The sequence below is a fragment of the Panthera pardus genome, unplaced genomic scaffold (assembly GCF_024362965.1).
Source record: "Panthera pardus isolate Hobbes unplaced genomic scaffold, ASM2436296v1 HiC_scaffold_24, whole genome shotgun sequence".
Classification (NCBI taxonomy): domain Eukaryota; kingdom Metazoa; phylum Chordata; class Mammalia; order Carnivora; family Felidae; genus Panthera; species Panthera pardus.
In genome coordinates this window covers 100,875,683-100,902,916 of record NW_026526810.1, presented here as the reverse complement: position 1 = coordinate 100,902,916, position 27,234 = coordinate 100,875,683, and the positions used below count along the sequence as shown (strand labels likewise).

General features: G+C 39.1%; 1 pseudogene; it reads right to left on the bottom strand.

Annotated features, from left to right (window-relative positions):
- Nucleotides 1-420: 420 nt before the first annotated feature.
- The window catches only part of LOC109268180 (uncharacterized), a 112,322-nt pseudogene continuing 85,508 nt past the window's right edge, over nt 421-27,234 (bottom strand).

The following is a 27,234-nucleotide window of genomic DNA, read 5'->3' as shown; positions in this document are numbered from 1 at the left end:
TCTTTCCATAATTTGGCTATTGTTGATAGCGGTATTATAAACATTGGGAGGCAAACCATAAGAGACTTTCAAATACAGAGATCAAACTGAGGGTTGCTGGGGAGTGGGGTGGGGGCTGCGTTAAATAAGTGAGAGGCATTAAGGAGAGCATTTTTCAGGATGAGCTCTGGGTGTCCTATGTAAGAGATGAATCACTGGGTTCTACTCCTGAAGCAAAAACTACACTGTATGTTAACTAACTTGAAAAAAAAAAAATTCTGTCATGTAAGCTACCCAGTCTGCACTGCTTTTTTATGGCAGCCCAAGCAAATTAATAAGCAGGGCATGGGCTGCTTTAGAAGGCATAGGTGCTTCATACAGTGAGGCATTTTTCATAGAAGATATGAAGGAAACCATCATGGTTGTCTATAATATGCCTGGGTGCAGTGCTGGGTTGTTCATGAGAATTACCCTTTTAGCTCCTCACAAAACCATATAAGGTCATATTATTAACCCAGTTTTTAAAATAAGTGAGTTCAATAGATTGAGAGGCTTTCTAAGGATATTTGGCTGATTTACTTCAGAAACAGTTTCAATAATGCCTAGGTGACTTCAAAGTCCATATTCTTTTTTTTTAAAACATGTTTATTGTCTGGACATACATATAAATTCACCACATAAGATGCTATTCTCTCATTTCCCCATCTTCTTCCTCTTCAACACCCCTGAATTAAAGAACATTACATCTTATTAAAACTTCACCCAAATGACCAGACAATGCTCCATCTGTATATTCTTCTCTGTTTGCAAGCTGCATGTTCATATAGCCATCTGCAGATACCAGATAGCTTTTGTACTCCATTCCCCACTTGAGTTTCACCATCACTGGCTTTCCTGTTAATCCATTCAGGAAAAATTTGGGATTGAGGGGCAAATTTATCTCGACTACAAGCAAATGCTGCAGGCCACTCAGCACCGACCCAGCTGTTGCCCGTCCTTCCTGACTGGAGCAGCTATGCCTGAGCGCAAGTCACAGCGCTTCCAGGGTAAAAATAAATGTCCATATTCTTTTTTGAACAAAGTCTATGTTCTTTACAACTCCTCCAGAATAAAAGGGCTATGATGGCTGAAGGTCTGGGACAAAGATGCTCCTATGTCCACAGGCAGGAGAACATCCCCACGCACAATCTGGAGGTAGACTGGAGGTAGCTGATATTTTTTAAATCACATCTCTACAATTATAGTATGTGCCAGAATAGAAGATGCAAGTTTTCACACACAAAAAATAGAAAACATAAAGAAAAATAGAGAAGGTGGAGGAGGGAGAGATGGAAAAATCCGAAAGTAACTTTGCATCAATTGAAAGTAAAAAACCTAGAACCAAAGCACCCAAGATTCAGCGTCTTGTTACTCCATGTGTCCTCCAAAACAAACGTCGGCATACTGCTTGGAAGAAGCAGTGCACTAAGAAAAGTAAGGAAGAGGCTGCAGAATATACTAAACCTGTGGCCAACAGACTGAAGGAGGCCAAAGAAAAACACCAGGAACAGATTGCCAAGAGACAGACGCTGTCTTCTCTGAGAGCTTCTGAGTTCAGACAGAAAGGAGATTTGTCTAAGAGTAACAAATAAATAAGATCAGACATCAGAAAAAAAAAAAAAATAACCTTATTTCTGCAGTGCATTACTAGTATTTGTTTTTAATAGAACTGCATGTATGGTATGAAATTTCATTTACCAGTAATGTGTGTTTTGTTGTCTAATATTACCTGATAACACAGTGAATATATTTTTTAACTGTGATTATCTATTTTCCAGGATTAGAATGCTAATATCCAAAAATATCATAGTATCATATCCAGAACATACTATTTTGCACCTGGTCTCCACTATATAGTACAATATATAAATAATATATTTCCTTTAAATGGATTTTTATGATAGCATATCATGGATTGTACTTTTTCCCCCAAATTATCTCTGAAAATTTGAGATATATCTTATATATCTCTGTGTCCTACATATAATATGAAAAGTGACATTAGGGAATTTTTAAGTTAAAAGTCATTTAAATTCCCTACCCCTTTCATTTGTACATATTAGATGTGCAGAGATTAGGTTCAATTTAGCAAACATTTACTGAGCACTAGAGAAATGATGATGACTAAGACAGAGTTGCTAGCTGTAAAGAGCTTACTTCTGGCCAAAGTAAAACATGAAGAGCAAACTATTTTTCCTTGTATTTGGATTTACAAGGTACAAAATAAAGTATCCTTCTTTATACTTAACCCCCCAAAGTGTCTACCAACCAGTTTTCCTGTTTCCTTATAGTCTTACCAACTACCAATTCTAATAATTTTAATGTTATATTGAGTCAAGACCCATGATTTCTAAGGCAAATTTTGAATCTTTTGGGACATTGTGATTCTTGCCAATTGCTCTCTAGATAATACTACAACAGAAATTTCAAGTATGTGGATTTTTTCTTTTAGAATATTTAAGATAAATTTCAGAGGGGCTGAATTGCTGAGTCAGTTTTTACTCTAAGAATATTGTTATTTATAAAACCATGATGCCAACGTCCATTGCAATTGGAGTATAATGGTTAAAAAAAGTCACTGCATATTTTCTAGTAATGAGGTTTATCTATGAAAAAAATGTTTTGGAATTGAATGAGATTTTAAATGTACCTTAAATTTTGTTCAAATTTTAGATCTCTGTAACTCATATGCAATAAACTCTCCTGTATTCTAATTTGCACTGTTTTCTGAAATTAAATGTTTATGTCATATGCCGATTTATCTGTTACAGTCTTAAGATTTTTTCCGTAAAATTAAACACAGAATAATTATTAATCAAATAGTCCCACTACCATTTGGCTTATAGATTCTTAAAGGATTGTTGTGTTAATGGTACATTTAAACAGGTTTTGAACAACCAAAGAAACCAGAATCCTGAGAATATTTTTTTAATGTTTTTATTCATTTTTGAGACAGAGAGAGACAGAGCATGAGCAGGGGAGGGGCAGAGAGAGGGGGAGACACAGAATCTGAAGCAGGCTCCAGGCTCTGAGCTGTCAGCACAGAGCCCAACGCAGGGCTCGAACTCACAGAGTATGAGATCATGACCTGAGCTGAAGTAGGATGCTTAACTGACTGAGCCACCCAGGCGCCCTGAGAATATTTAATACTTTCCACAAAGATTTGGGGTAGGGGGAGTTTAATGGCTATGGCAACAAAAGCCATTAATACCAGCTATCCACTCACCAAAGAGGCATGATTTGCTTTCAAAGTGATTGTAGTAGCCAAGTTTAAAGTAAATCAGAAATAGATAGCTAAATAAATAATTAAAAAAACCATCTGTTAAAAATTTCTTTACTTTTGTCTTTTCTCGCCATCTACTTTCTCTGTGTGAGTAGTTTAACGGGATTAATGTGAACATCTGAACATGCTGTTTTGCACCAAGCTCACTTAGCCTTTCTTCAAGTCCTTGACCCAGATAAAGAAAGATATGATTTCCAAATTCAAAGAAAGCTTCAATTGGAGGGGAGGAGAAAAATGCTATCTCAGCTCAAAGTCTGATTTCTCTGCTGTCCTACAGTTGTAATTGTAAAATAGAGCTTCACTTAAAAATATCTCCCTTTGTTCATGTGGGAAGGGACCTTGAGATGTCATTTACCACCACGGACCACATGTTATGAGCCAAAACTCAAAACAATAGCCTAACCAAAGACTTTCTTTCCCTTATTTGTCAATGTATTTATAATGACCTTCTAAGTGCTCAAAGGTCACATGAATATATACACAAAATCAATTGCTAAGTTTCATTCATCTCTTGGTCCCTGGGCAATCTCATCTAGTGTCAAGGCACGGACAGGACTTATGTGCTGTCCACCCCCCGCCCCACTTCTGTTTTCAGATCTTCTCTCTTTAATTTAGTCTATTTATCCAAGTGTCCATAAACCTCTCTCTCAATACACATTTCACAGGTACTCTAAATCCACATATCCGAAACTGAAATCATCTTTCCTTCCAAACCCATTTTTCCACCTCTCCTCCTCACCCCATGAACAATACCACATCACTCATTACCCAAAACAGAAAGCTCAGAGTTCACACAGGTCACTTTCTCCCTTTCCAACAGTCACCAAATCCTGTCAATCCTACCTGAAAAGAAAATATCTCTTGTGCTTTTCCTTCTCTTCATTCTCACCACTGCTGCCTTAGTGCACATCCTCCAACTTCCTGAGCAAATTATTATGTTTTTAGTTTTTCTTTGTTATTTTAAATTTATTTTTTAATTTATATCCAAGTTAGTTAGCATAGAGTACAACGATTTCAGGAATAGATTCCTTAATGCTCCTTACCCACTTAGCCCATTCCCCCCCCACAACCTCTCCAGTGACCCTCTGTTCTCTATATTTAAGAGTCTCTTACGTTTTGTCCCCTCCCTGTTTTTATATTATTTTTGCTTCCCTTCCCTTATGATCATCTGCTTTGTATCTTAAATTCCTTATATGAGTGAAGTCATATGATATTTGTCTTTCTCTAATTTCGCTTAGCATAATACCCTCTAGTTCCATCCGTGTAGTTGCAAATGCAAGATTTCATTCTTTCTGACTGCTGAGTAATACTCCATTGTATATACATACCACATCTTCTTTACCCATTCATCCACTGATGGACATTTGGGCTCTTTCCATACTTTGGCTATTGTCGACAGTGCTGCTATAAACATTGGGGTGTATGTGCCCCTTTGAAACAGCATACCTGTATCCCTTGGGTAAATACCTACTAGTGCAATTGCTGGGTCATAGGGTAGTTCTATTTTTAGTTTTTTGAGGAACCTCCATACTGTTTTCCAGAGTGGCTGTACCAGTTTGCATTCTCACCAGCAGTGCAAAAGAGATCCTCTTTCTCCACATCCTCACCAACATCTGTTGTTGCCTGAGTTGTTAATGTTAGCCATTCTGACAGGTGTGAGGTGGTATCTCATTGTGGTTTTGATTTGTATTTCCCTGATGATGAGTGATGTGGAGCATTTTTTCATGTGTCGGTTGGCCATCTGGATGTCTTCTTTGGAGAAGTATCTATTCACATCTTTTGCCCATTTCTTCACTGGATTGTTATTTGGGTTTCCTGAGCAAATTATTGAAGTTCTTTCCTTGTCGGTCTTTTGCTTCCAGTGTTCATCACCATCCACTTGCCCCCCACCCCCAACCCACCCACCGATATGTCACCTCTCAGCATACTCCTTATCTTGGTCAGAGATACACAACTCATCATGTGACCACTACTCTTTATGATCTTATTTTAAATATTTGAGTTTTCTGCTGTAACTGAAATAGTCATGAATGAAACTCAAGTTCACTACTACAACAGGGCAAAATGAGAAATTTTGGATTGTTTAAAAAAAGAAAAAACAGTTGCCAGGCTGATTTTTTTCCCCCTAACACAGGATTTCTAGGATTGAAAACTGCCAAACAGCTTTGTGATCCAGCTTGTAACATGCTCCATGCTCTGCTCTATCCTCCATATAGACTGTGAACCCAGCCATGGGACACACAGAAGATAAAATATACACAAACTTCAAAGGCTGCAAATAGACTGCAAACAGCTACAACATACAGTTGTTTAAAGAAACTGACAGATCCTTCAAGTCCTCCTAAACTGTTATCAATAATATTCAATGATTCTTTTTCCTTTGAGATGCTCTGAGCTCTATAAAAAGAGCAACTCTTTGAATACATAAACAGAACTCACAGAAAGAGTGAACACAAGAATGATCTCCATCCCTTTCTCACAGCTACAGACAATTCCTTCCGTATCCAAAACCAGGGGCATGGGAAGGATTCCTTTATTTATAGATGCATAAGCTCTTTCAATGGTATTTTTAAGCTATATTGAACCAGACAGTATGCTATGGGAACCCACTGGTGCCAGGGAAAGCCCCTCATTATTCCAGGGGTTTCTGAGGGCAGTGACTGCACCCAGCATGAGGATCAGTACCAAGACAGTATTCAATAAACGTTCAGTGAATATTAGAGGAAAAGTGTCGCCAAATGGTGAGATGGTATTGAAAAAGAGGCATGTGCCAACTGCTGCAGAGGAGAAGACCTGGTACCAACTGGCTCAGTGGAGTGAGCTGGAGCCAGGGAAGCTTTCTGGGCAGAATGTTGTAGACAGGGCTCTTTGAGTTAGAAGACAGCTCGTGCTGCTCCCATTTCTGGAAATTCTCTTACCTGTTACTCTACATACTGAACTCTTATTCATCACTCAAGACCCAGATGAAGTCTCAACACCCCAGTGGAGCCACTCCCCACCATCACACTCCCCATCAAAATCTTCCGGACTCCAGAAGCGGAGCACTTTACTTATTGCCTACATGCTCATGCTAGGTTCTTATCACATGTTAATGTCCTCTAGCTCATCTATTTTGCTGAAACACTTACACTGCACTTACTACATACCAGGCAGCATCCTGATGGCTTTGTGACATTACCTCACTTAATCCACACAGTTAGCTACATGTGGCCTAACTATTATCCCTACTTTACAGCTGAGGAAACTGAAGCCCAGACTTTTAGCATTCTGCCTCTTGCACTATAGAGCAAGCTTCTAAACAGAAGAAAATGCATGGTTTCCATCATTACAACCTCAGCCCTTTTACACATGACTTAGCAAATTATAGACTTCGAAACATATGTATATATTGTTGAATAAAGAACATTTGGCAGAGATGCCTGTCCAAACAGAAGTGACTCTATTCATTTTAATTCACTCAATTCAATTCTTTTATATAACCTTCTCTTAACAACTAAAATGTTTGGTGAATTATTACTCTCAGCTTTAAAAAAAGATGAAAATAATAATTAGTGACTTAACGACTATTCTCAAGCCCAAGTAAAGCTCATCAAGACCTGGTTAACTCATTTTCTTCAGAAAGACAAGTTTCACATCACTGCCTTCAAACAAACAAACAAACAAGATTTAGTGCTTGCAAATTTTTTGTGAGAAATCTCAGTTCAAAACTGTGCCAGCATGCTGTTCAATGTGCTACTAAAGAACAGAGGAGGTCTGCAGTTAAAGCTGTTGCTGATGAGATGAGCACACTGTCCTCATCACCAGCCCTGTCCACATCAGGGGAATGTGTGCAAAGACCTAGAGCACAATGAAAAGAGGCGGCTTATGAGCAAACTGTCCTTAACCACCCTGACTCTAAGCGTTTGGAGGGTCAAGATCTGCTCAGTGTCAATAGGGAAGATACTGCAGTGATGGTGTCAGACATCTAGAAGAGGTGGAACTGTATGAACGCAGTGCACTGTCTGAACAGGGAATGAAATGTCATTAGGTACAACTTTACTGGCATCTAGGTCTCCTGAAATTTTGGTTATTTTTAAGTACCAAAAATTAAACCTATCCTGGATAATGGAGGCATGGATTTTTGTAAAGTCCCAAAAGAACACTACTTTTCTTTCAATGATTACAATCTCATTCATTTGCGACAAGTCCCCAATTTAAAATGCTAGCACCCTGGGGCGCCTGGGTGGCTCAGTCGGTAAGCGTCCAACTTCAGCTCAGGTCATGATCTCGCAGTTCATGAGTTCGAGCCCCGCATCGGGCACTGTGCTGACAGCTCGGAGCCTGAAGCCTGCTTCAGATTCTGTGTCTCCCTCTGCTCCTCCCCCACTCACACTCTGTCTCTCTCTCAAAAATAAAATAAAACATTAAAAAAAAATAAAATGCTAGCACCCCATGAGGAGGTAAAGCTTTTATCATTACCACCTAACACTTGGTTTCCCCAGTAATTCCCAGAGGGTAGTATGCCTGCAGGCAAGGATAAGAAAAGGACCCAGAGAGGTGCCAGGGGCAAGGAGGGTCCTTCTAGGAGAGAGAAAAACAACCACTTTAAGTGAGGAAGGCCCAAAAGGCCCACATGCTGTGCTTCACAGTTTTCCCAGGCTGGCTGTGTCACCAGGACAGAGTGGAACTGCAGGTAGACCCAGGACATTCAACTAATAAGCAATTTCTACTCGGGAAACATTTTCAGTGAGAGAAAAGTGTGTCTTTAATAAACCAGTGGTTATTTAAAAAGGAGGAAGAGGAGGAGGAGGAAGAGGTGACAGTGGTGGTTTTGGTGAGTAAATGAAGGTCTACTGGGCCAGCACCCATGTCATCTGGAGAATAATCAAACAGCCAGGAGAAGGCATCAGCTCAGCAGTGGCACATGGCCAGACAGAACTCAGGGCTGAAATTACTCAGAACTGGACAGCAACTCAGTGTTCTTTTCTGCCCTCACAAAAGGACAAGGTACATGACTGCTCCTTGCATACCTGGATGGAAAAATGTTTTGTTTCATAAATAATACAAATAAGTCATTGAGACACTGTTGACGGCTTACTCCTTTTTATACAGTCATGTTCTGGAAACGACAAATGAAGATCTGCCATCTCTGTCACATTCTAATCATCTGACCAGTGGACCAAAGCTAACCAGTCAGTGGAACTTCTAAAATGACCAAGTGTGGGTTTAAGCTCCAGTGCACAAAAGGTGCATTTTCAGTTGAGCTGAAAATGAAGAGAAGGTGAAATATCCTTGACACAGATGGTATAGGGGAATGACAACAATAAAATGAGACTTAAAGCCCTTACCACTGAACTCAGGCCAAGAGTCAGGGATGCCCTGAACTGTTGTGCAGGTTGTACCCTGCACAAGGGTACCCAGTTCAAGTAAGCATGAGTGGAAACAACTACTCTCTGCAAGCCAAGTAATGGCCTGAGCAGGACTGTACCAGCTTCTGAAGGGGTACCATTTTCTAACACATGTACCCAAAGTGGGTTCCTTTTTTTTTTTTTAATAAGCAGTTCACCCTGTAGGTGTATCTTTTTCTTAGTAAACACAAAAGACACTTCGTATAAGTGAAGAGATTATATCAAGTCCCATTCAATTGGATGTGAGCAGGAGCAAAATAGAAAGTTGAGAGGTAATCTGGGCCCCCACACCACACCTACAGTTCTTGACCTTCCCTCCTACAGACCTCACTCAACTCAGAGTCTCTGCTCTCACAACAGAGGGAAGGAGCAGAGATGTTGTGCATACCTATGGACACCTGCCCAGTTCAGAGGTGAGAGGTGAGTGGCAACGGGAGAGGTGAGTGGCAATGGGGAGAGCTGAAAAGAGCTGTGTGATGGGACCACCTCTGAGAATACCTTGTTTCTTTTTCATATGTTAAAAAATGAGAGGTTGAAGTCAACTTGGAAGAACCTGTGTGTTGAGCAATGGGAATGGGTTAAAGTACTAAAGATAATTTCTGCCTAATTCGTAGGCTTCTCCAGAGCTGGATATAACTTTCCCACTTGCTTGTCATCTCTAGGTCCACACCACAACTCTCAGTCTCACATCCTTACTAAAAACCATATACCCTGCTTGGAGATTTCTGTGACCCCATAGATCCATCTTCTCAGGAACCTGGAGCTACCCTCAGGTGGTAGGAGGATGCCCCACACCTTTCTCCTCATGGCTGAATACAGCCCCTTAACTCCCAGCTGGTGTGGAGGAGATGCAGAGTCTAGCCCCAAAGAAGCACCCCTCAACTGGGATGAGTCTCATTCTTTGGTCCTGTGAACTTGCTCCATTAGAATGAAGGAGCTCTTATGGGGGGTTCTGGTAATGAAGAGCATACTTTTCCAGCCTCAGGCACCAGCGAGCTTGCCTGTGAATTTTGCATTTTAAGCGCCTGAGATCTCAGCTTAATTAAGAGCATCACTGCTCCCAGAGAGATCTGGTGACAGAAAAGTAGACAAGCAAAAAAGAAGGAAACACAATTCACCTCAGCAAACTAAGTTCCATTCCTTCAAGTAAGCATTTAAGGAGAAGTGGATCCTTCTCAGCAGGATACTGGTGGTGCTGAGGGAGTGGGGCAGGGCAAAGGAGGGAGCCAGGAGTAGGGAGGGTATAGCCTGGCCTGGGACCAGACACATAGTTAGGCAGCCAGAGGTCAGCTTTATGACAACCGAGCATGTAACAGTCCGTCTCTTCCCAAGTGCAGAGGACACAGGTGGAGGGGCCAAAGAAGAGGAGCTTGTCCTAAAATTAAGTGCGAGGTTGCTGAGACAATTAAATGTGAGGGCCTGGGAAGTGCTGAGTGTGGATCTGGCACATGGAATCATTAGTAGCTGCTACAGTTAGTACGTGGCCCTTGGACTCACCCCACTTATCTCCAGGGCCCCTAGAGGAGACCTCCAAGAGGGACTGTGCTTGTGGCTAGCAAGAACTTTGCCTTCTTATCTTCTGGGAAAAGGTGGAACCAGCCCCTTCCCTCCTAGAAAAGCTAATCCCAGGAAAATTCACAGAAACGGCTGAGCTGAGTCACAATTTGTCCCTTCTCTCTGACAGCTGACTTCTGACACCAGAAAGTTTGGAGCACTTAGAAATGCAAAAGACCTAGCTGAAAGCTACCTGTTTGGAAGCCACAACTCTGCTTTCTCCCTCCTTCATCATCTCCCAGACCTGTGGAAATACATACACATCCAGAATACATGTTTCTCAGTTAACTAAATGACACTTTACTCAACAGGAACTGAGTTGGGCTCACCTGGAGCTAAAAAGTAGAAAAGAGGGAGGAGGAGGAAGAGACAATGCTTTACTGGAAAGGCAGGAGCAAGGTAGGTGATGATGAAGCTGAGTGCTGGAGATAGGCCACTTGGACCTGAACCCCAATCTCACCACTCTAACTATGGGGCTTTGAACAGATTGTTAATCTCATTTTTCCAATGAGAACAAGAGAACGTGCAAGATAGGGTTTTAAATGAGCTAACATACATAAAGTGCACAGTTCACACAGGTTCTCTATATTATAATCTCTATAATTACTAGCCATTAATCCATAAAAACACTGTAAAACAGATGCTATGATTATCTTCCTCCCTTTACAGATGAGGAAACTGAGGCACAGGGCCCAAAGTTGCACACCTAGTAAATGGCAGACCTGGAAATTGAACCAGAGTCTGTGATACCCCCTGAACTATGTTATCTCTTAAGCACTAGAAGTTGCAAGTGGAGCAAAGGGTTTCTTGTTCCACATTGCAAAATTAAAAATTAATGATTTCTCATCAGGTACTAGAATTTTATATGTTCTTTTATTTCCTAGTATGAAACTCTACCCAGGTAAACCAAGCCATTTTCCTAAGTGCTGACCCTGCTGGCCCCCAGGGCCATTATCTCCTCCTGAGTCTGCATATTAAACTGCAATTCCTAGCTCTCCACCCCAAACCTATTAAATCAGATTTGCTGGAGCGGAGCCCAGGAGTCTGCATTTTTAACAAACTCCCTCACACAACCATCCTACCCTCCCCCCTATAACTCTCATGCACCCCAAGGTTGGGAACCAGGGCTACAGATTCTCTTTCCAATTCTGTTTTTGTTTTTTATCTATATATCCTTATTAGATACCTGAAATGTTCTGAGTTTCAAAACATGAAATGAGTTTGAATCAAATTCAAAGCAGAAAAAAAAAGGCACCGCTTCACTTGTCTTTTACAAATAACACAGTCTCGTGTAAAAGTGCCGAGTCTGTGGAAGGTACAGGATGAACAGAAGTCCCATTGCTACCATTTATCCAGACCGTTTCCATTAGGAAAGGAAACATTAACTTCATAATTATCCCCACATCTCCAGGTCTGTGGTGGTTCTTTTAATCACTTGTTTAGGATGAAAAAGTTAACTCTTTCCTACTGCATTCGTGGTTCCCAGTTACACAGAAGCAAAAAGGACTCATCGTCGTGATAATAGGAGCTGCCCTGGTGACCTATGATCTGCAGGTATGGTGTGTTCACTCTGGAGGTCAACCCTCCAGAGTGAACACACCTGCCAGATACAAATTCTTCCTTCCTCCTTCATGAGTCTGTCACTACAGAGAGCTTTTAAATTTCTTCTAGTACATAATGTTATTCTAAACAAAAATGTGTTGTTTAAATCGCTCAAAAAGTAACTGACCCATGAGCTACCAAGTCCCATGACCACCACAAAAGTTCACAATTCAGTCATACAACTGGACTGAGACATTCAGCGACTACATGTTTAGAGTATAGTCTTGTTCTAACAACACCAAAAAAAATAATAATTCCAAAGGTCTGTGCTCAGTGTTTTCTATAATTAACTTACACAGTGAAAAGTACCAGGAAGAAGGGAGAAAGCCATTCGCCTTTGAAAAATAACTATGAGTTCACAGCAAGTTTGCTCTGATGAAATCTATAGTATGCAATTTGCCAGTGCATGGTCCTTCCCCTTGGTGTTCCTAGCCCCCAACCAACTTGCATGTGACACCCCTCCAGCTGCCCTGCCCTTTGCCGGCAAACTGGCAGATACATAAATAATACCTTCAGTCTGCTGGAAGTTCTGTGGTATTTTCTTCCAATACAGCACTTATGGGATTTTAATAGAGGACTGGGTGGGGGCGGGGAGCAGGGAGAGGATGGTGGAATTACTTCAGGTTAAAAATGAAGAGAAGCATTATGTGCAGCTGGCCATTTCCAATTAACCACCAGCTCCTTTGGTTAGCAACGGTCTGAGCCTGCAGCATTTGGGTTGTTTTTCCCCTGAGCTATTATGATATTCATTAGTTCAAATAAAAATCTGCAAGCAAGCTGCTAATAAAGATAGTAAATTTGCTTCTTTACCAGCCTGATGGTGGAGCATTTTTGGCTTATTATCGTATTTAATTGTCTAAGGAAACTAAGTGTTTTGGCTCATTTGTTGAAGTTTATAATACTTGGATCATTTTCTTTGCTTACAGAGCAGGCTAGAACATTTCAGCATTGAATAATGTGTAGTTCATCTATGAAGGATAGTCTTTTGAATATGCATTTTGACTATGGTGGAAAATTTATTCTTTCAAAATCTCATTAGTTTACACTGGAATGTCCTTTAAATGGAAATCAATACAGTATTCTATAAGCAGTAGTGTTCCTGTATATATGGAGAGGAGATACCCAACTCATTGGATCAGGAACCTACTTTGCCCTAGAAATATATACTTTGCAGACAATACTGTGGCAGTGCTAATAATAATAGAGAGGGGGAGCCTAGGTGACTCAGTTGGTTAAGTCTTTGACTCTTGATTTCGGCTCAGGTCATGATCTCACAATCAAGCTCCTCATGGAGCTCAATGCTGAGCATGGACTCTGCTTGGGTCTGTCACGCGCTCTCTCTCTCTCTCTCACGCGCTCTCTCTCTCTCTCTCTGACCCTCCCCAACTTATCCTCTGTCTCTCTAACATTTTTTTAAAAAAAATAACAGGGAGGGGCACCTAGGTGGCTCAGTCAGTTAAGTGTCCAACTCTTGATTTCAGCTCAGGTCATGATCTCACAGTTCATGAGTTCAAGCCCCACATCGGGCTCTGCACTGACATCTCTCTCTGCCCCTCCCCTGCTCGCTCACGCTCTCTTTCTCTCTAAAAAATAAATAAATAAAAATTTTAAAAAATAACAAGGAGGAGAAGGAAAAGAAAGAAGAAACAGAACAGAAAGAAATGAACGAACTAGACTTTCCAGTTCCTCAGATCTGGGTTGAAATTAAGTGCTGCTACTACCAGCTCTTCATTTTCCTTATCTGTAAAGTGGATACTATTTCCCAAGGTTGTTGAAAGAATTAAATGTGCTCCTGTACATAAGGCTTCCGACCTATCACAGAGCTCCAATGAAATTAGTGCAAGCCAGAACTAGGGTGGCCAGGTAAGATACAGGACACCAGGTGTATCAGTTTCCTGTTGCTGCTGTAAAAACTTACACAAAGTTAGTGACTTAAACCAACATAAATAACAGTATCATACAATTCTGGAGGTTAGGAATCTAAAATGGAACTTCAGGGCTGTATTTACTCTGGAAACTCCAGGAAAGGACCGGTTTCCTTGACGTTCTGTTTTGTTTTTAGCTACCAGATGACTCCTACATTCCTTGGCTCTTGGCTTCTTCCCCTATCTTTAAAGCCAGTAGCATAGCATCTTCTCTGTTCTTTGAACTCTGCTTCTATCCTTTTATCTTCTCCCTAAGAAGGACCCTGGTAATTATCTGATCAACCAAGGTAATTTAAGATAATTTCATTTCTAGATTCTTAATGTATTCATATCTGCAAAGTCCCTTCTGCCATATAAGGTAACATACTGACCTATTCTGGGGAATGAGGCTTGAACAACTATGGAGGCCACTGTTCAGCCTACCACAGTTCACCCTCTGGCCTCCAAAGGTTTATATCCATCTCTTATGCAAAATACATTCACTCATCCCAGTATCTCCAGAAGTCTCAAGTTATTACAGCACCAATGCAATTTCAAAGTCTATCATCCACCCAAAAGTCCTAAATCTCACTTTAAATTTTGTATGGGTCATAAGTCCCAGTATGATCCATTTAAGGCAAAATATCTATATGTGGACCTGTGAAAATAAAAAACAAGTTATGTGATTCTAAAACACAATCATAGGACAGAGTAAGACAACAGTTATAGTCATTCCCTTTCAAAAGCAAGAGTGAGGGATGGATTGAAAAAAAGAATCATTGGTTCTAAGCAATACTGAGATCCAACTGGGAAAAAATCATTAGGTTTTAAGAGTTGGGAATAATCCTCTGTGGTTCTCATCTTTACCCTCTGGGCCTTCACTTCCAGCCTCTGAACTTGACGCTCTCCCTTCTGGACAAGCAGGCAGTATTTCTGATGATATGACATCCTCAAGAACACTGTGAGTATACCATGTATGTATCAGGAATTCATTCTGTTAAACCAAAGGCTGCTCCACAGATCCTCCCAGATCACTTCATCTCTACTTTGACTTCTCCAGAGATGACTGAAAGGATCCATCAAATGAGTCAAATGCATAATCTCTTCAAAGAGACTTCTTCAAGGTTGAATATTTGGAACTTCTGACCCTTCCAAGGAATTAGTGAAAGGTTGCTGAGACACACCCTTGGCTTTCTCTCAATAGGATGCTTTCCTGACAGTCAACTCCTAACTACATCTTTTTTTTTTTTTTCCTAACTACATCTTTGCAATATGGATAGACTAAGAATTTCCTAAATCATCAGGTCATTGTTCTATTTTGCTTAGAGTTCTTCCCTTAATCTCTTTCCTCTTACATTTTACTATAAGCAGCAAGAAGAACCTGGATATACGTTCAAGACTTAGAGATTTCCTCAGTGAAATAACCATCACTTATAATTCCACTTTCCATAATAACAATGGGACACAGCTTAGCTAACTGTCTTTCATTATGTAACAAGGATCCCTTTTACTTTAGTTTCCAATAACACCCAGCTAAATTCAAATTTCACATAAAAAATTATTAACATTTGGGGTGCCTGGGTGGCTCAGTCAGTTAAGCATCTGACTTTGGCTCAGGTCAGGATCTCATAGTTTGTGGATTTGAGCCCCATATTGGGCTCTGTGCTGACAGTTCAGAGCCTGGAGCCCACTTTGTTTTGGATTCTGTGTCTCCTTCTCTCTGCCCCTCCCTGCTCACTCTGTATCTCAAAAATAAACATTAAAAAAAACTTAACATCTGTGATAAGTATGTCCCAAATATTACACGGGACACACTTAAACTAAAAAGATATTCTTGTTGATCTGAAATTCAAGTTTAACTGGGCATCCTGAATTTTTATTTGCTAAATTTCATAGTTGTCATGGAGGGTTATGAAAGAGTAGGATACAGAATGAGGAAATGCTAAAAATGAAGAAAACAGAAGAAATGCACAACATAAGGCTAGGTCTGGGAGGGCAGACATTATTAAGAAGCTACGTAGGAGGCCTTGAACAGACAAGGAGGCAACTCCAAAGGTTCAGAGATGGTGAGGTATGGTGGGGAGGGGGATGCATCCTAAAAGAGCTAGAGGCACTGAAAATGAACACCTCACCTCTTTATTTAGCTAAGGCTCATGCCTGCCAAGAAAATCTCATTTTAGCAACACTTATCTCTAGAGGAAAAAAAGTACTCTTCATCCTTCCTATGGCCACACACACACACACAGCATGTGTGCAAGCTGGAGTACATCTAGGTGCATGGCAGCACCATGATGATTTTGGTCACTTATTAACAGTAACTTCTTCCTCAGTGGGAAGCCAACACTTTTTATGCTCCAAATATATAGACCACAGAGAATTTATTCTCAATTAATTTGCTATCAGGAATGTAAGTATGGGTCAGGTTATCACACACACCATATATATACATATATATACATAATATACATATACATATATATATATATATACACACACACACACACACACACACACACACACACTACACACACACGTCACCCAATTTACAGGTGACTCTTCCAAAGCAAATGGGAATTTAAAATATATCAATGGTATCTCCTGCACTTGTTTGCTTCACTGCCCTTCCAACCCCCCACTTTAAGCAGGAGAATCTTTCCCCACTACTGGAAAAGAAGTCAGAAGGAAGATCACTTAGCTTTGGGCAACTTTATAGCTATTGCAGGTAGGAACCATCTTTGCTCAAGTGGTCTTCAAGGTAGAAATTGAACATGAGTTGGAATGGGAAAATATGGTTGCTTCCTCTGATTTCTCCTGAATGCAGCTTTCCAGAGAAGATCTTTCTTAATAATAACATCACTTCTTTAGTTTTTTGTGTGTGTCAAGAGGACTTCTTAGCACTTTACATATATTAGATCTCAACAGAACCCAGTAAGGAAAATACTAGTATCATCCTTAGTTTATTAATGAGACTACTGAGGCACAGAGATTAAGTAACATGTCCACAGTCACAGTTATAAATGGCAATCTGGATGCAGAATCTAAGCTCCTCCCCACCTCTCTGCACCCTGCCTCTTCCACTATTTCAAATGAATTCCTAACCTACCAGGCACACCTATAACCAAACACTAATGACAAGACTCATCCAGCATAGGTAAACAGAAAGAACTCTAATTTATATGGGAGGACCTCAGTTCAAGAACTCTCACTGACTTAATACCATGGAAAAATTCCTCAGTTCATCATTGTAAACACTTTTAAAAATAAAGACCAAAGTCAAAAAAGGAATGAAGCATCCATAATCACAATTAATACATTCTGGCTCTTCAATGAATATACAAATAATTTCTTAAAAATTAATAATGTCTAATATTTTAAAAAGTATGGCTAACTAGGCAACGTTATCCACTGCTGATCCAAATGCTGGCAAAATGGATTCTATTTTTGCAAAGCACTTAGAATGATTCAAAAACATTTTCATATCCTTTGATCCAATAATCCTAATTGTCAGACTGTCCTAAAAAACTATCTTAAGGATAAGCTTTATAGATAAAGATGTTGATCAAAGCATTATTATGTGCATTGTATATACAAACTATGTATATAATTATAATACTGTATATTTAAAAATTATGGGTTCTAATAATACTTTAAAAACTGGTCTTTTGCTTAACATGATTCCTTGTCATTCTCAATATCACTGAAGGCCAGAGATCATTCCAGGAAGGTAGTGATGAACTGGCAACCAGGACTTCAGGTTGAAGAAATTACTTTGTTGTTGTCTTCTTTCATGAGAAAGACAAATTACAGGAAAACAAGATCAAGCAAGGAAATCTGTTTTCAAAGGAATCTCTTGCAGAGAGCATCCTGGAGTCACTTATTTCATCCCAATCTCCTACTCTGCCTTCATCTTTGTCTTGGTATCCAAGAGCCTTTAGGGTCAGAGTGATAACAGAGAGCAAGTCTGCAAGATCCACCCTCATCAAAGGAACATGGCATTCTACATCCAGGTAGCAAACCAAGTCAGTGTTACAAACATTTCCAATATCCACTAACAACTTTTTAAAAGGTGTTTCTGTTCAGAGTACCGAGACACTCTTTCTGAACTGTTCAGATTTCTTCTAAATGCTTCGTAATATTCAGAGAAGAGAAACAGCTGTAATTAGAATTCCACATTTTAGATTTAAATCTGTAAATTCACATCTGCATCATACCCTTCTCATTTTACATGTACAAAGTACATAACAAAGGGGTAGGATGTATCCAACATCCTACACCTGACAGATGTACATCCCAATCATCTGACATATGATCATATGATTAGCCCTTCAAAAAAGGGTTAGATCTTATGCAGGCAGAAGAAGACTGTAAGGGATTATGCTCTCTCAGTCCTTCCCTGAGCATCTGAATACTGGCTGCACATATCACTTGATCCATTAAACTTAAGTTAATGATCCTGGAATGAGTACTCATATTCTAAGCTTAGTAACAGAAAAAAAAATTCCTGCCAATTATGGATTCTACCTTGTAAAATGTACCACATGCACTTTTCTAAGCCATGAATTTGTTTATTCTGACACACACACACACACACACACACACACACACACACACTATGTGGGTCATTGTGAAATTTAATTGGAGTCCTTCTCACCAAGTAACTGGTAAAACCCCTCATCAGCCATGAATCAAAATTGTCTCCACCCAGACCCCATCCAAATCTTTTCTTCCCCTCTCATCTTAGTTTTACTTTTCTGCTTCCCTCTCACTTCTGCCTCCCAATTCTGATCGGAACTGGAAAGCCTTATTCCTTCCATGAAGATTTTTACATAAATTTAAATCAACTCCCCTTCCCCATGTCTACAGTTACTCAAAGGATTTAATGTAATTTCAGAGCTTGCACTGACACACATCTGCTATTCTAGTCACTGCTAATTCAAGGTTCCTTCTATCCCAGTGTATGTTCCATAAACGGCCTGTTGCCACCTGTTATCTAAGATTATTCTCATCACCACCACTATACCATGATGTCAGGAGTTTACCATGTAACTACTTCAAACCCATTCTTCCTTGACTTAGAATTGTCCTTAGTTTCAGTGACGTGTTGGGTTTCCTGAATAAAATTTCGTCAGCCTTATTCTCCATGTAAAACATAACTAAGACCACTTCTAAAGCAGCCCCATATGTACAGTGTGTCTAGTAAGAATTTTCTCTGTCATGGGAAGCATAAAGAAAAAATAGAAAAGCTGGAAAACTCCAACCAAAGTTAGAACACATCTGGCACAGAATTTACCCTGTGTTTACTCACAAAGGATGGATGACTGCTTGCAAATTATTTGGTTTCTGATATGATGCAGAAAACAATGAACAAATTTGAGGAACCCAGCTTAGAAGGTTGATTTACTAATCAGCGGTATTGATATCTGGATTAGTAGACCACCTTTAATAATTATCATGAAGCCAACATGCAAACATGCTGAAGACTTAGAAATCTTTTCAGAGAATAAAATAGTAATCATATTAATAAATACCACTTAATTTCTCTTTTCCCATAGATCACTTTCACAAAAACCATGCAAAATGAGTCTGGACTCCTATGTTCCAATCACTCAGCTAAGACCCAGGTTGCAAAGGTGACACAGACCTTGATGAGGAGAACAGACTGTACCATAAAAGATGTTCATGTGAGTTGCAGAAGAAAGTGAAAAACTTTCAGGGGAGATCGAGGGCTTCTTGAGGAGGCAGCATGAGGATGAGGAAACTACTGCAGGAGTCCAAGCACTGAGTGACTGGAAGCAGAATGAAGCTTGGTGTCCCATCAGCAGTGTGAACCAAGAGTTCATGGTGGCCAACTGGATGTAAAGAAGAAGGGTAGAAAACTCTTGGCCTACCAGATGAATGACAATGCCAATGTCCCAGATAGGGCCTATTCGAACAAATTCGGGGGTAGAAGAAATGAGTCCATCCTCATCTTACATAAAAGGAAACTGAGTCTCAAATGGCTAAAGATCGAATTAAAGATCACACTAGTGGTTAATGGCTAAGCCAGAGTTCAAGTATTTTTTGGCTGCTGCCAAATTTATGCTCTTTTCATTGACCTACCTGCTTTGTTACTTCTTTGGTAGGAAAACTCGATGGGTAGCAGTTTAATTTTGTTGGAGAGACAGTAGGGATATTTATGAAAAGCAAACTTAGTTTCCTTTCTGTCCCTGTGCTTGCCAGAAAAGGTACCAAGCCTGTAACTATTTTTCTTCTCCCACCACTCCTTCACCCCTTTTGTGCTGCTTTTTCTATTAGATTCCCTACAGAACACAGAGCCCTGAGAAGGAAAGGCATTAGAAGGCTCTCACAGAGCTCAGGATGATCACCATTATCTGCAAACTACATATATACACTTGTGTATACTGCCCAATTTTAAAGGCTTGATAAAGTTGGGGGTTTATGCTGCTCCTTTCATGGCATCCAGAGGCAGATGCAGGTTGTAAACTCAGCACTAAAGACAGCACACATTTGCTGACAGAACTCACTTATGAATTTTACATACTGAATGGATAACTAAATTTAGATTTTAAATCAATTGACTTTTCCAGAAGGCTGGAATTGTTGACTGCATGAAAAAAGAGGTATGCCTTTTTTCACCCATTTAAAAAAAAATTGTTACAACCCTTTGTACTTAGCTGGAAGACGGTAATGCACAAATTTTGAACCATGCTACAATTTCTGTATTGAATTTCAAATTTAAATATGACACTAAAGGGTAAAATTGCTCAGAATTATAAAATCTCCCTTCTTCACCTAATATCTATTTGTATAAATTATATACATTGAACTCCTTTGTTGAATTAGAGAATGTCTCAGGGAGCCTGGGTGGCTCAGTCAGTTGAACGTCCAACTTCAGCTCAGGTCATGATCTCATGGTTCATGACTTCAAGCCCTGCATTGGGCTCTGTACTGACAGCTCTGAGCCTGGAGCTTGCTTTGGATTCTGTGTCTCCCTCTCTCTCTGCCCATCCCCTGTTCACACTCTCTCTCAAAAACAAGTAAACATCAAAAAAATTTAAAAAAAAAAGAGGATGTCCAAAAGAGTTAGTTGTACAAAACTTCAAAATTTTACTATTCTCTTAAGAGAATTCTTTGAAGTCACTATGGCAACCTCTTAATAAACTAATTATATAGGAATAAATTATTCCATTCATCCCTGTAGATTTTACCACAGTTCACTTATGTCAACACACTGCAAAGATTAATATTTTTATTCACCTAATACTGATTAATATAAATTGTTCATTGAAAATGCACTATACAGAAAATCCCCCAAAGAGAACTACAAAATATTTTATCAAGAAACCGACTCATCTCAAGAAAGTTCTTAATAATTCACAAAAGGAAAGTCTTGTAATAAAATAAAAAAAATGGCAGTATAACACCTCCTGGTTCATCTAACTGTAGATGACTCCAAAAGCTAATATGAGGAGTCATCTCAAGATGAAAGACCACAAAACATCACCATCAGACATAAGTGTGAAAATATGACTTGTTCTGTATTCATCCATGTTAACTATAATAATTTGTTTATTGTTTTCATTCATTCAACAAATGCTGAGTTTAAACTTACTTTACTAAGCATGTCTCATTCTTCACAAAATACCCAGAATAATGACTTCTAAGTCCATTTGGAATATTTTGCCAAAACTCCATCTTTATCTCTGATATTCACGTAAGAAAATGAACATTAAGTATTTGGACACTGGAGCTGCTTGAACAAGTTGTTTCAAGGAATTGAAGAACAATTTTCAAGAATTTATGTCTTCTGGAGAAGAAATAATTATAATAGAAATGCAGATGAGGCATTATAGTTCAGACTACTTCCACTCTCTCCTTGGGTTTAAGGGAAATAATGCTAACTGGATTTGAGGTACAGATCAAACAAAGCAGAGGGTTAAGAACAGTTCTGATAGTGGGCATTCTCCTTTGCTTAGATTCACACAGTGCCCTAGGACAGATCAGGGGATTTTTGATGGAAAAACTGAGCTTTAGAGATCTGAACTGAGATTTGGAGGAAATCCAGGATTTAGAGATTTAAAAATGGAGGAAGAAACAGAGAGTGGTCGGTCAATGTCAGGACACTGAACTTGGGAGTTGAGTATGGGAAGGAGGGCATTGGCAAGACTCTGAGCTTCCTAGAGGCTGTGAGGTCTCCGAGAATGGAGACCGACATGAATCAGAACTATAAACATCACCTCATTTCGGGGGCTGCAAAGCCCAGTGTAAACCCCGTGTTTGTTCCTGACAGCCTAACTTCTTGTGTGTGTGTGTGTGTGTGTGTGTGTGTGTGTGTGTGTGTGTGTGTGTGTGTGTTTTCTGGGAGAGATACTAACATGAACAAGAGCATATTTTTCCACAAAAGCATGTGTCAATCTGGCAACTGATGTGGAAACTAAACTGGGAAGCCTTCAAAATTAGTGTTTATAAAACTCTGATCCCTGGACTAGGTAACAAAAACTGGAAAAATGTTGATAGTAACAGATCTCTTTATCCTCTGTACACAAACTCACCCGACCAAGGATCAGTCATTTAAAATCACCCAGCTGTTATGGGAGAAATGCTGCTCAGTATACAGATTTCCCAGTAACATATTCTCAGAGAAAGGAAGAATTGCTTGTGATGTTCAATTAGTTGGGACCCAAAGTCTAGGCTTACTTCCAGGGAGGCCCAATCCTGAATCAACCAATTATTACTAAATGTGATATAGAGGGTATTGTGAACAAGAGTTAATCAACAGCATGTTACATTTTTGCCACACTCCTAAAATGCAACGGGGAATTAACCCATTAGCTATACAACACACTACTCCACCATTTTTTTAAGTATGTAGCTATGAGTACTAACTATTAATTCCAAACCAAAAAACTGAAGGGAGCGATGATTTGTTCAGTGTGCAGCCAAACTAAGAGACTCAAGAGAGGAAGCTTAACAGTCACTGCCCAGATCATGGTAATAAAATGTCCAAGTCCCAATATAATGCCTGAATGCAATGCTAGGAGTTGAAATATGTAGCTAACCACTATTGCATATCATGGTTCTGAAGCTAAGCACCCGGTGCTGGAAAGCTGTCCCCTAATGGTGGAACAAGTAACAATAATGCCCATGTATAAAGTACAGAGCAACATGGTACAGGACAAAGTTAAGACAGCCCATCTAAATACTATATCAATAACAGAACTTGTAGGGTAAGCTTGCTCTCCATCTCAGCCCACTTGACAGGTGTTAACTTGGATTTGAAAATAACTACTCCAAATCCCTTTGAGTTCCTTTTCCAGGATGCCTTTTATGAAAGGATGATTTTTACCAAAGACCAGAAAGGTGCTTCTGAGGAATTATGTGCCACAGGAAGAAACAATATCAGATTGTTTAGTGGCTGATTTAACAGGACTACAGGATCAGGAGGGGAGATGGGATGTTTTCCATGAAGTGGAAATGGATATCCACTCTGGAAATTATCTTGAAGGACGAAAGGAGATCAGCCCAGTAAGAAACTGGGTTTCTTCTGGTTTTCTTCTTCCAGTAAGAAACTGGATTGGGTCTGAAGAGGGTAGTAATTTTAAGGTGTAAGCCAGAGTGATAGGTTAGGATGGACAGTCAGTCACTGAATAACAGCTATGGCCAAAGGAGCTGCCATCTCAGTAGGACATACTACAGTCAAGGATATAGAAGGGCAGCAAAACAAGACCAGAGCAGATTAGCTAAAGGAACTTTTTTTTTTTTTTGCAAGTATATGTGAGGCTATACCTAAGTAAACTCTCAGAAATAAGATCAGTGGAATAGAAATGAGACTTCAAAAATAAAGTCATACGTTTATGATCAACTAATTTTTGACAGGGCTGACAATGCCACTCCATAGAGAACAGTCTCTTCAGCAAATGGTGCTAGCATATCTAAATGTTCACATGCCAAAGGATGCAATTAGATTTTATCTCAATATATGAAAGCTAACTCCAAATGAATCAAGAACCTAATTTTTAAAACTAAAATTAGGGGCGCCTGGGTGGCTCAGTCAGTTAAGCCTCCGACTTCGGCTCAGGTCATGATCTTGCGGTTCATGAGTTCAAGCCCCGCGTCGGGCTCTGGGCTGACAGCTCAGAGCCTGGAGCCTGTTTCAGATTCTGTGTCTCCCTCTCTCTCTCTGACCCTCCCCCGTTCATACTCTGTCTCTCTCTGTCTCAAAAATAAATAAACGTTAAAAAAAATTTAAAAAAAAAACTAAAATTATAAAATTCTTAGAAGAAAACAAGAAAGTAAATCTTGGATTTAACTTTGATTTGATCAAAATTAAAACGTTCATACTACAAAGAACAGCATCAAAAAGAGTGAAAAGACAACCCACAGAATGGGAGAAAATATTTGTGAATCACGTATTTGACAAGGGACTTATATCTAGAATATACAAAGAAATCCCACAACTAAATAAAAAAAAATAAAAATAAAAAAATATGAATAGACATTTCTACAAGGAATATATACAAATGGCCAGTAAGCACAGAAAAGGTTTTTGGTATCATTTAGTCATCAGAAAATGCAAATAAAAACTACAATGAGATACCACTTCACACCCATGAAAATGGCTAGCATAAAAAATTTCAGATAACAAATATCAATGAGGAAGTTGAGAAACTGGAACCTTCACACACAGCTTGTGGCCACGTAAAATGGTCTAGCTGCTTTAGGAAACAATTGCCAGCTCCGCCCGAAGTTACCATATGATCTGGCAATTCCACTTCTAGGCATATACCAAAGAGACATGAAAATATCTGTCTTCACAGAAACACAAATTTGTGTATTGTACACAAATGTGTACAGCAACATTATTCTTGAAAATAACCAAAAGGTGGAAACAAACCAAATGCCCATCAATTGAAGAATGGATAAATCAAATGTGGTATATTCATACAATATAACATTATTCAGTCATAAAAAGAAAAGACACATACTACAATTCAGATGTACCATGAAAGCATTATGCTAAGTGAAAGAAGTCAGTCACAAAACACCATCGATTATATGAGTTGGTTCACATGAAAGTCCAGACTAGGCTAATTCATAGAGATAGAAAGTATATTAGTGGGTTTTTTATGGTTGTGAGGAAGATGGCGGAGAGGGAGTGATAGCTGAAGCGCAGGGTTTCTTTTGGGATGATAAAAATGTTCTCAAATTGACTGTGGTGATGGTTACTTCCATCTGTGAATATATTAAAAACCACTGTACACTTTAATTAGGTGAATTTTAGGGGCGCCTGGGTGGTTCAGTCGGTTAAGCATCTGACTTCGGCTCAGGTCATGATCTCGCAGTCTGTGAGTTCAAGCCCCACATCGGGCTCTGTGCTGACAGCTCAGAGCCTGGAGCCTGTTTCAGATTCTGTGTCTCCCTCTCTCTGACCCCTCCCGCATTCATGCTCTCTGTCTCAAAAATAAACGTTACAAATTTTTTTTTAATTAGGTGAATTTTAGGGTATGTGGTATATCTCAATAAAAGTGTTTTTAAAAGAAAAAAAGGATAGGGCAATACTTTGGTGGCTAACTTTTGAAAGTAGAGACTTGAATTACAAATGTTTAAGTGTAACAATTAAGTTTGGTGGGTATCAATATTCGTATTTTAGGAGTGCCTGGGTGGCTTAGTCAGTTGAGCATCCAGCTTCAGCTCAAGTCATGATCTCATGTTCATAGGTTTGAGCCCTGTGTCAGGCTCTGTCCTGACAGCTCAGAGCCTGGAGCCTGCTTTAGATTCTGTGTCTTCCTCTCTCTCTCTGCCCCTCCCCTGCTCACACGCTGGCTCTCTCAGTCTCTCAAAAAATAAAATAAAATGTTAAAAATTTTTAAATAAAATATATTCATATTTTATTTTTTCAGATAGGAGGTGGGCACACCTTTGTTCTATTCTTCCCATCCTGTTTTGTATGACTGAAATATATATGATTCTGGGTATAGTAGAGTATGTTTACTTTGTCTTTTCCACTGAATCATGCTTTAAACCACTACAAAATGTATAAGGCAGCTTTCAAGAACTCTAAAAGGTGAATAAAACAATCAAAATCCTATCCAGTTATTTTGTGGATATCTACAATTTGATAATAAAGTTTATATGGAGAGGTGAAAGACCCAGATAGCCAACACAATACTGAAGAACAACAAAATTGGAGGACGATGCCACCTGTCTTAGAAGTTTTAATAAAGCTACAGTAATCAAAACAATGGGGTACTGGCAAAGGAATAAACAAATGGATGGATGGAACAGACTAGAGACCCCAGAAATAGGCCCCCATAAATACAGTCGACAGCTACTTGACAAAGGAGCAAAGGCAATACAGTGGCTCTAAGATAGTCTTTTCAATAAATGGTGCTGGAGCAACTGGATATCCACATGCAAAAAAATTAGTCTAGGCACAGATTTTACACCCTTCACAAAAATGGAACTGAAAAATTGAAAAAAAGGAGTAAATTTTCTTAAGTCACTAGATGGGTTTAATAGCAGAATGATAACCAAGTAAAGAATCGTTGAGCTTGATGACTGGACAACAGAAATTATCCAATCTGAATAGTGAACAGGAGATTGAAAATTAACACAGCTTCAGGGATTAAAAAACAATACCAACAGGATTAACACCCAGCAACCCCCCAAAAAAGAAACCCAAAGAAATTTCCACTCAGAAAAATCAAAATTAACTGATAAAAAATAAACACAAAGAAAAAACAGTGAATGCCAAGAAAAATTATGTATTATCTATGGGGAGCAACAAATTGAATGGCTACAGACTTCTCAGCAGAAATAATGGAGGCCAGAAAGAAGTAGAACATTATTAAAGTTAACAAAAATAACTGCCAACCAATATTTTGATATCTTTGATATATATTTTGATAGCATACCACCTATTAAGATTATTCAATAAAGCTACACTCATCAAGACAGTATGATTGATACTGGTAAAAGGACAGACATAGCTCAATGAAATAGAAGCTAATTGATTTTTAATAGTTACAAAGGAAATTCAATTAAGAAAGAATAGACTTCTCAAATTGCCCCAACATGACTGGTTGATAATCCATATGCAAAAAAACAAACTTTGAACTAAATATTACCCCTTATAGAAAAATTAAAATCAAAATGGATCATAGATATAAGTATAGAACACACAACTGTAAAACTTTTAGGAAATATGGGGAAAATCTTGACCTGAGTTAGGAAAAGAGATTATAGACATGACACCAAAAGCACAATCAAAAAAAGAAACAAATTTCACTTCAAAATTTAAAACTCTTGCTATTAAAATGACCATTAAGTAAATAAAAGATACACACCAATGAAAAATTTCTGTAAATTACATATTCAATGAAAGCTCTGTACCTTGACACGTAAAAAACTCAGAGATCAACAGTAAAAAAATAAAAAATAAAAAATAATAATTTAAAAATGGAAAGGGGTGACTGGCTGGCTCAGT